The 7,260-nt window shown below is 43.2% G+C and overlaps 1 pseudogene; it reads left to right on the top strand.

The window, feature by feature from the left end:
• Positions 1–1,769: 1,769 nt before the first annotated feature.
• The window catches only part of LOC116095266, a 37,267-nt pseudogene continuing 31,776 nt past the window's right edge, over positions 1,770–7,260 (top strand).

The following is a 7,260-nucleotide window of genomic DNA, read 5'->3' as shown; positions in this document are numbered from 1 at the left end:
GGCCAAGAGACCTTTCAGCGGCCTCAAGGAGGTGGGCTACAAATTCACTGTAATTCTCTTGAGCCCGCTGGATGACTTTAGTCAGGGGAGAAAGGACCGATCCCTGAGTGGGGATCGCTCTCCAGGCAGCCATGGCGGCGGAGGCATACTGTGCCAGGAACCCTAATGAAAAGCCACTTTTTTTTCGTCAGAGGCATATTTGCCCTGTCCAAGAAGTTTGTCTAATGTCCACCTTCTGGTGGAGGCACAGCCGCTCTGGCTGTTGGCATGGGCCAAGGAGCAGCAGCGATCAGACCAAACAGCACGCCAGGTGAGAAACTGGCCCCGAGTCAGAACAGACTGTGTAACAGAAAGCCACTCATTTGGCATGAGATAGCCATCACCGCTGATACTTTCTAATAGCAAAAGGGTAAATGGAGCATTAGGGCCATAACTTCTAACAGCAAAATTAAGCTTTTCTAATTTTTAAACGGGAGCCAGCAGAAAACTGTGGGGACAGGAACTGAATCATCAGTCTCACTTTCATTTTCATCATCGGGGTTGTGATCACTAGCAGACCGTTCTGCCTCAGAATCGGAGTGTTCCCAAGAAAGGGGAGGGTTTCTGCATGTCCACTGGCGAAGAGTGGAGGAAGAAGGGAGATGGGAAGGAGTAGAGGTGGGAGCAGAAGCTGAACCGGGCTGACTTGGAGCTGACCAGGTCGCAGGCGGCTGAGGTGGAGCAGAACCAGAGGCGGGGATTTCTTGGGAAGCTTGAGAGCGAGTGACAGGAAAGGCCAAGTGAATGGGAGAGTGCTGTGGCAGACAGGGTGGGGCAGAGGAGCAAAGAGTAGACATAGGAGAGAAATGTTTGCGAAGGTGGAAGATTTCAGTCAGCTCTTGAATCTGGGACGTTAAGCGGGACTTCACAGTGGCGAGTGAGGAAGAAAGAGCAGAAGTGGCAGCAAGAAGGGGGGGCAGAGTGAGGTGATGTCAATCCTCAGAGCGGTAGTGAGCGGCTTCTTCCTCAAGGACCTGTGTGTCACCAGGGTTAAGAGAGCCACCATCAGGCTCGGCAAGAATACCAGCAGGGGGAGCTGAAGGAGCAGGGAAAATTGAGGGAGACTTTTTCACAGAGAGGTTTGCAGGAGGATGATTTGAGGAGGCAGACAAGGGCTTAGAATGCAGAAGTAAACAGGATCATCGTAGGAGGGCGGAGGGAGGAGGGGGTAGAGGGAAGAGGGAGGTTGAGTTTGCGAAGAAGGAGGTGAGTGATGAGGCAGGAGTTTTGAGGAGGGAGACACGGAGGACTCAGCCAGATGAGGGCCGGAGGGAGGGGGATCAGAAGAAAAGTCAGAGGGCATAGTGATAAGGGTAGATAACGGCGGAGGCACAGAAGAATGAGAGGAAGATCAAGAGGGCAGACGGGAGTTTCTCAGGCAGAACTCTGCCACAGACAAGAGTTGTTTATGTCCAGCGTCAGTGTCCGATGATTCAATAATATCAGGGACGAGACCCCAGTAAGAAAAAAACACTGTGACTAATTGCATCATGGCCTTCTTTTACAATCAAAGCATTTAATTCACTTCCCACCTTTTGCCATTTCTTAGAGTCAATTGTAGGACCATGAATCATGAACCAAGGACGTGTTTCATCAATAAAAATAAAAAATTCAACCAAATGTTTCTTTTTAACCCTGATGCCCCTCTCTCTGAGGGCTTCTTTGAGGTCTTTAATAAAACGGACCTCCTTAGACAAAGACTTACCCATTCTTGATAAAAGTTAAGATGGATGACTTACCTAATAACTGCAGCAGCCGGTCGAGGAGTAGCAGTCATGAAAATCAGAGAGGCGATCCGGATCTTAATCCGTCCAGGGGGAGCGACCCGTGCCTCGGGCCCCACATTGAGGCACCACTCTGACCCGACCCATGGGTCTCAGTAATTTGGGGGACACGAGGAGGGTCACAACCTGAAAATAATGAATAGGCAAGAGAGAAGACAGGACTTAAGGAAGCATTGCTTGTCAAGAGCCGTTGACTGAAAACAGAAGTTCAAATTTAAAACAAGGTTTTGGAAGGGCAGGGGGCAAGAGGGAGTACAGTGAAGAATTACAAGATCTTCTGGGGGTCATGGGAACCCCGAGGACAACAGGTAGGGAGGAAACAGTTGGGTAGGTAACGGTTTCTCAGAAGTCAAGGTACACTGATCATTCTTATCTCAGGGCCAAGCAGGAAACTTGTGGTTGCCAGGCAGAATATTTATCTCTGGATTCTAGTCAGGTGGAGGCAGGTCAGCCAAGGGCCATTTGGCTCCCAACATGAGATGAATTTCTGGCAGAAATTCTGTCCCATGGTCTGGACTTCCTTTTCACATGTTTGATGTTTTTTTTCTTGATGTATAGAAGCCTTTTAGTTGTATGAGGTCTCTTACTTGACTGTTCCTAGCCAAATGGAATCCTGTTTTAAAAAACAAACAAACAAAAGTTAAACAAACAAAACAACAATAAAAACACCCCCTTTTATACGTATATCCCGTAGGGTAATTATTATATTTTCTTCTACTATTTTCTGCGTTTGGGGCTGAAGGTAATTTAAGTGCAGGTAGTAGATATTGGTATAGTGGCATTTTTTACATTTGGACATCAGTTTTCCTAGCACCAACTGGTTAAGATGCTGTGTGTGTGTGTGTGTGTGTGTGTGTGTGTTTGTATTTTGTCAAATATCAGAATGATTAGTAGCATATACTCCTGTTTGGGTCTTCTAGTTATTCTATTCGTGTACAAATCTGCTTTTTCTGATATTACCATATTATTTTTATTGCTCTAACTCTGTAATATGGCTTGAAATATGGCATGGTAATTGCCCAGTATATTCTTTTCATTTGGGAATTACTATGGTTATCTGTGAAACTCTGTAATTCCACATTAATTTTCAGATTTTTTTTCTACTTCTAAAAAGAATATCATTTGTATGCTTCTTGGGATCAGATAGAAAATGCAAATCTCTTTGGAAAGATGGTTATTTTTGCAATATTAAACTGGTTTTTCTTTTGTTTTATTTATTTGTTTGGGGTGTAGTTTTATTTCTTGTGGTTTTCTGCCAAATTATATTCCTAAACCTATTCCTGGCTAAAGAGCTCAACTGATTCCTATTCCTTGAATTAGTTTTAGGTAGAGGCTCAAAGGGGCCAATTACTGATGCTTCTTGCTCTTGAATAAAGCTATGGGCAATTGCCATGACACTCTTGGGCTATGCTTGAAATCAGAGACTAAAATTCACTTTCCTATGTAAGGATAAGAATATTTCTAAAAAAAAAAGATTGAGCACTGAAGTATTAGAACTCCTACTATTAGTGCAGTGAAATACTACAGTCCAGATTGCTGCTCTAATATTTTGACCTAAAATTAGTCATTCTTCTTGCTTACTTATTCTAGAGGTACTCCTTTTAAACATTTGCAAGACTATTTTTAACTTAGACTGTTTCATTTCACTATATTCCTTTTTCATAGAACAGTACCCTGCTTATTCATTTCTTCATGAAAATCTTGGTGGTATTTATACAATTAAATTGTCTATTTAATGATTAACACCCTTCATTTACATAAAACACACCTGACATTACTGCTTAGGAGTTTCTCCATGATTAGGCCAAACTTGTTCTAAAACTTAGGCTGACAGATATGAGACGTTGACAATATATATAAAGGTCAGACAGTTCACCAAGTCATGAAATTCCTCATGTGACAGACGACCACCTGAGTACTGATGTACTCTATAATTTTTATTGTTATTGTCAGGTTACATTTGCTGGTTATTAATGTGTATACCTCAAAGTGTCCAAGAACTTAAATTAATTAACTTGAAATAAGGGGTTATGTAGTATGAAATATTTTTTAAAAAAGCAATCCACACTACACTGCAGTGTACCAGTGGGTAGACTGGCCTGTTCTCATCTCGGCAGACTGTCTGACCTGAGCTCCAAAATCTCAACACCTAGATAGCTAATTTTCCATGGTGGGTCACTCTCACACCAGCCCTACACTTCCAAATTCCCACAGCTTTTTATGGTGTACTTCTTGCAAACCCATGCTCTGCTGCTGGACCTTTTTCTCTGGAATCCAGTTGTGTCCCTGCTGAAAGAAAACTCCACAAAAGCTTAGTCTGGAATCAAAAGGTAACACAACTGTTGGGTGCAGGAACTTGCATCCTAATTTGTAAGCCGTTCTAAGTTAAAGCCTCAACTGATCAGCAACCTGAAGGGGGGTGAGGAGAGTTGGCCTTGACTACCTACATTTTTTTCTCCAACATCTTTCCCATCCAAAAGCCTAGTTTCCTCTCCTCTTCCACTGTCCCTATCTCAGATCCAGAAGTCTTGCCTACTCACCCAGTGACTGGTTCCTTGAAATCTTTATTCTTTAGGGGAAGGTTCACAAGAAGTCACCTGAGTGTGTGATTCACTCCTTGTCCCAGGCAGCTCCTCCTAGGGAAGTAGAATTAGCATCAAAATACAAACAGCACTTTGGCTATCCACAATAGGGTTATAAGTAAGAATTCAATACAAGACAGTATCACAATAGAAATGGTCTAATCAAGGACTTCTTGAGATGTTCACTGATGGCTTTTATGAGTTTTCAGTAAGAAAGGTCTTGTCAGTTAGCCACCCAATTAAGCAAAATGACTTATCTGGTGAGTTACACTCTAAATGACAAGCAGATGCCCCAAAAGCCATTTGGGATAGTATGGACAATACTTAATACAATAATTATTAACTTCTTCATGTTAGGATTTTCTGTTCTTCAAATAATTAAGACTACATTTTAAAATAAAGGAGAAAATAAAAATATAATATGATTTTTTTTGTTGTTTTTTTGAGACAGGGTTTCTCTGTGTATCCTTGGCTGTCCTGGAACTCACTCTGTAGACCAGGCTGACCTCAAACTCAGAAATCTGCCTGTCTCTGCCTCCCAAGTGCTGGGATTAAGGGTGTGCGCCACCACTGCCCGGCAAATATAATATGATTTTTATATTTATAAATGTGTGTTTGCATGATTTGTGGCAGATAAAAACACACAAAACAAACCCAAGCATCTAGGTGTAATTGTTTCTGTGAAACACAAAGTAAGATCTTAAACAACCTAGACTCATTCAGTACTGTTGGATACAGTTTTAAGTCAGGACATGATACAGTTACTAAAATAGAAATATCTCTTGAGTTATTGCTTTAGTTTTTCTATGATATCACAAGGTAATAAACCACAAGTTTAAACTTTGAATTCTGAAATATGTTGTTATTCTCTGAAATACATGGTTTTAAAGAAATTTCTCATGGTTTCTTAAGGAAAGAGTAACAGATATCAAGTAAATGATTTTGTAGTACATATAGCGTGGATACTATGTATTCTTCTAAAGTGGTTTTGTTGAACAGATTTGGAAAGCACAAAGCATCCAAGCATTTAAATGCACCACCTATGTGAATTTTATTAGCTATAGATTTGAGATGAGTGCATAAGGAAAGGTGTCCTCTAACATAACATCTAACTTCACAAAAAACATCACATCCTTATGTTTGTTGTGGTAGGGAAACATGTGACCTCTCCACAGCAAGACCATCCAGTTTCTGAGGAGTCAATTTACTCTAAATATGTCTCTTCTCTTCTCTTCTCTTCTCTTCTCTTCTCTTCTCTTCTCTTCTCTTCTCTTCTCTTCTCTTCTCTTCTCTTCTCTCCTTTTTTCTCTTCTCTTTTTTCCTCTTCTCTTCTCTTCTCTTCTCTTCTCTTCTCTTCTTTTCTCTCTGTTTTTCTCTCTGCCTCTGTCTGTCTGTCTGTCTGTCTGTCTCTCTCTCTCTCTCTCTCTTTCTCTCTCTCTCTCTCTGGTCTCTAAGAGGATGTCTCCATGTATCCACTCCCTTACTCTTCTGGGCCTGCCCACTTCTTGGGACGTCAAGTCTCTAGGGGTTATCACCCTAAGAATTCTAACTAGTCACTGTGTTACGGGATTTATTTAGAGAGTTGATTGAAGGAAAAGAAGAAGGAAAAAACCTCAATCTTCAGGTTGGGCTGACAAGGCAAGATGCCAATGTCCTGCAGAATGCTCACCAATTGGACTACATATCTCTGGGTTCTGTCTTTTTCTTGGCTGTTGAGGATAGTTTAGAGTTCTTGGAGGGTATTTCAAATTACCTGAGAACGGATAGCATAATAGCCAAAAGATAAAAGTCTGACCCAAGGTTCTACATATTCCCCCTTCCTTGAGGAACAACAAATCCTATTCCCTATGGTTCTGTAGAACCATGTTGGCTAGAGAGTCTACTTTTTGTTTTAAACAGGAAGCTGTTGATTGAAGCCAAGTAAGATCTTTATCAACTATTGAACTTAAGTGTTAGTAGTTGGCTTCTAATATTAGAGTTGTGGTCCCAACACCTGCAAACCTGTAATTCCTGTCCTGACTAGAGGCAGGTTAAAGATTGGAACAGCTCTTTTAACTTTGTTAAAAGGTGGGGAGACATTTTATCTCGGGTGAGTTTCTGAGACTGGAGCAGCCAGCTTGGAGGAACAGGCCCCAAGACTCCCAGGGGAGCCTCAGGGTGGAAGGGACAGGATCCTCTTAGCTTCTGAGTGACAGAGGAGGAACAGCATCCTTCTCTGCCCCTTCCCTGCAAGTGGAGAACCTACCTCCAGAGAGCGCCTTAAGCCAGAGACTCAGGCAGGATCTGACATTTTCTCTTGGGTGAGGTTCTGAGACCAGAGTAGCCGGCTGGGAGGCACAGGCCCCACGACTCCCAGAGGAGCCGCAGGGCAGCAGGGACAGGATCCTCTCAGCTTCTGAGTGACAGAGGAGGATCAGTGTCCTCCTCTGCCCCTTCCCTGCAAGTGGAGGGCCTACCTCCAGAGAGCGCCTTAAGCCAGAGACCCAGGCGAGATCCCCTATTTTCTCTCAGGTGAGTTTCTGAGACCAGAGCAGCCAACTGGGAGGCACAGGCCCCACGACTTCCAGGGGAGCCGCAGGGCAGCAGGGACACGTTCCTCTCAGATTCCGAGTGACAGAAGAGGATCAGCATCCTTCTCTGCCCCTTCCCTGCAAGTGGAGGGCCTACCTCCAGAGAGCATCTTAAGCCAGAGACTCGGGCAAGAGCCGCCATTTCCTCTTTGGTGAATTTCTAAGACCGCAGCAGCCAGCTTGGAGGAACAGGCCCCAAGAGTCACAGGGGACTTGTAGGGCAGCAGGGACAGGACAAGCTCTAGCCAGAGACACTAAGAACATCTAACACCAAAAAGCAAAAGA

Source organism: Mastomys coucha, unplaced genomic scaffold, assembly GCF_008632895.1.
Source record: "Mastomys coucha isolate ucsf_1 unplaced genomic scaffold, UCSF_Mcou_1 pScaffold18, whole genome shotgun sequence".
In the NCBI taxonomy this organism is placed as follows: Eukaryota; Metazoa; Chordata; class Mammalia; order Rodentia; family Muridae; genus Mastomys; species Mastomys coucha.
The sequence above is the reverse complement of the archived record's forward strand: the minus strand, read 5'-3'. Positions and strand labels throughout refer to the sequence as shown.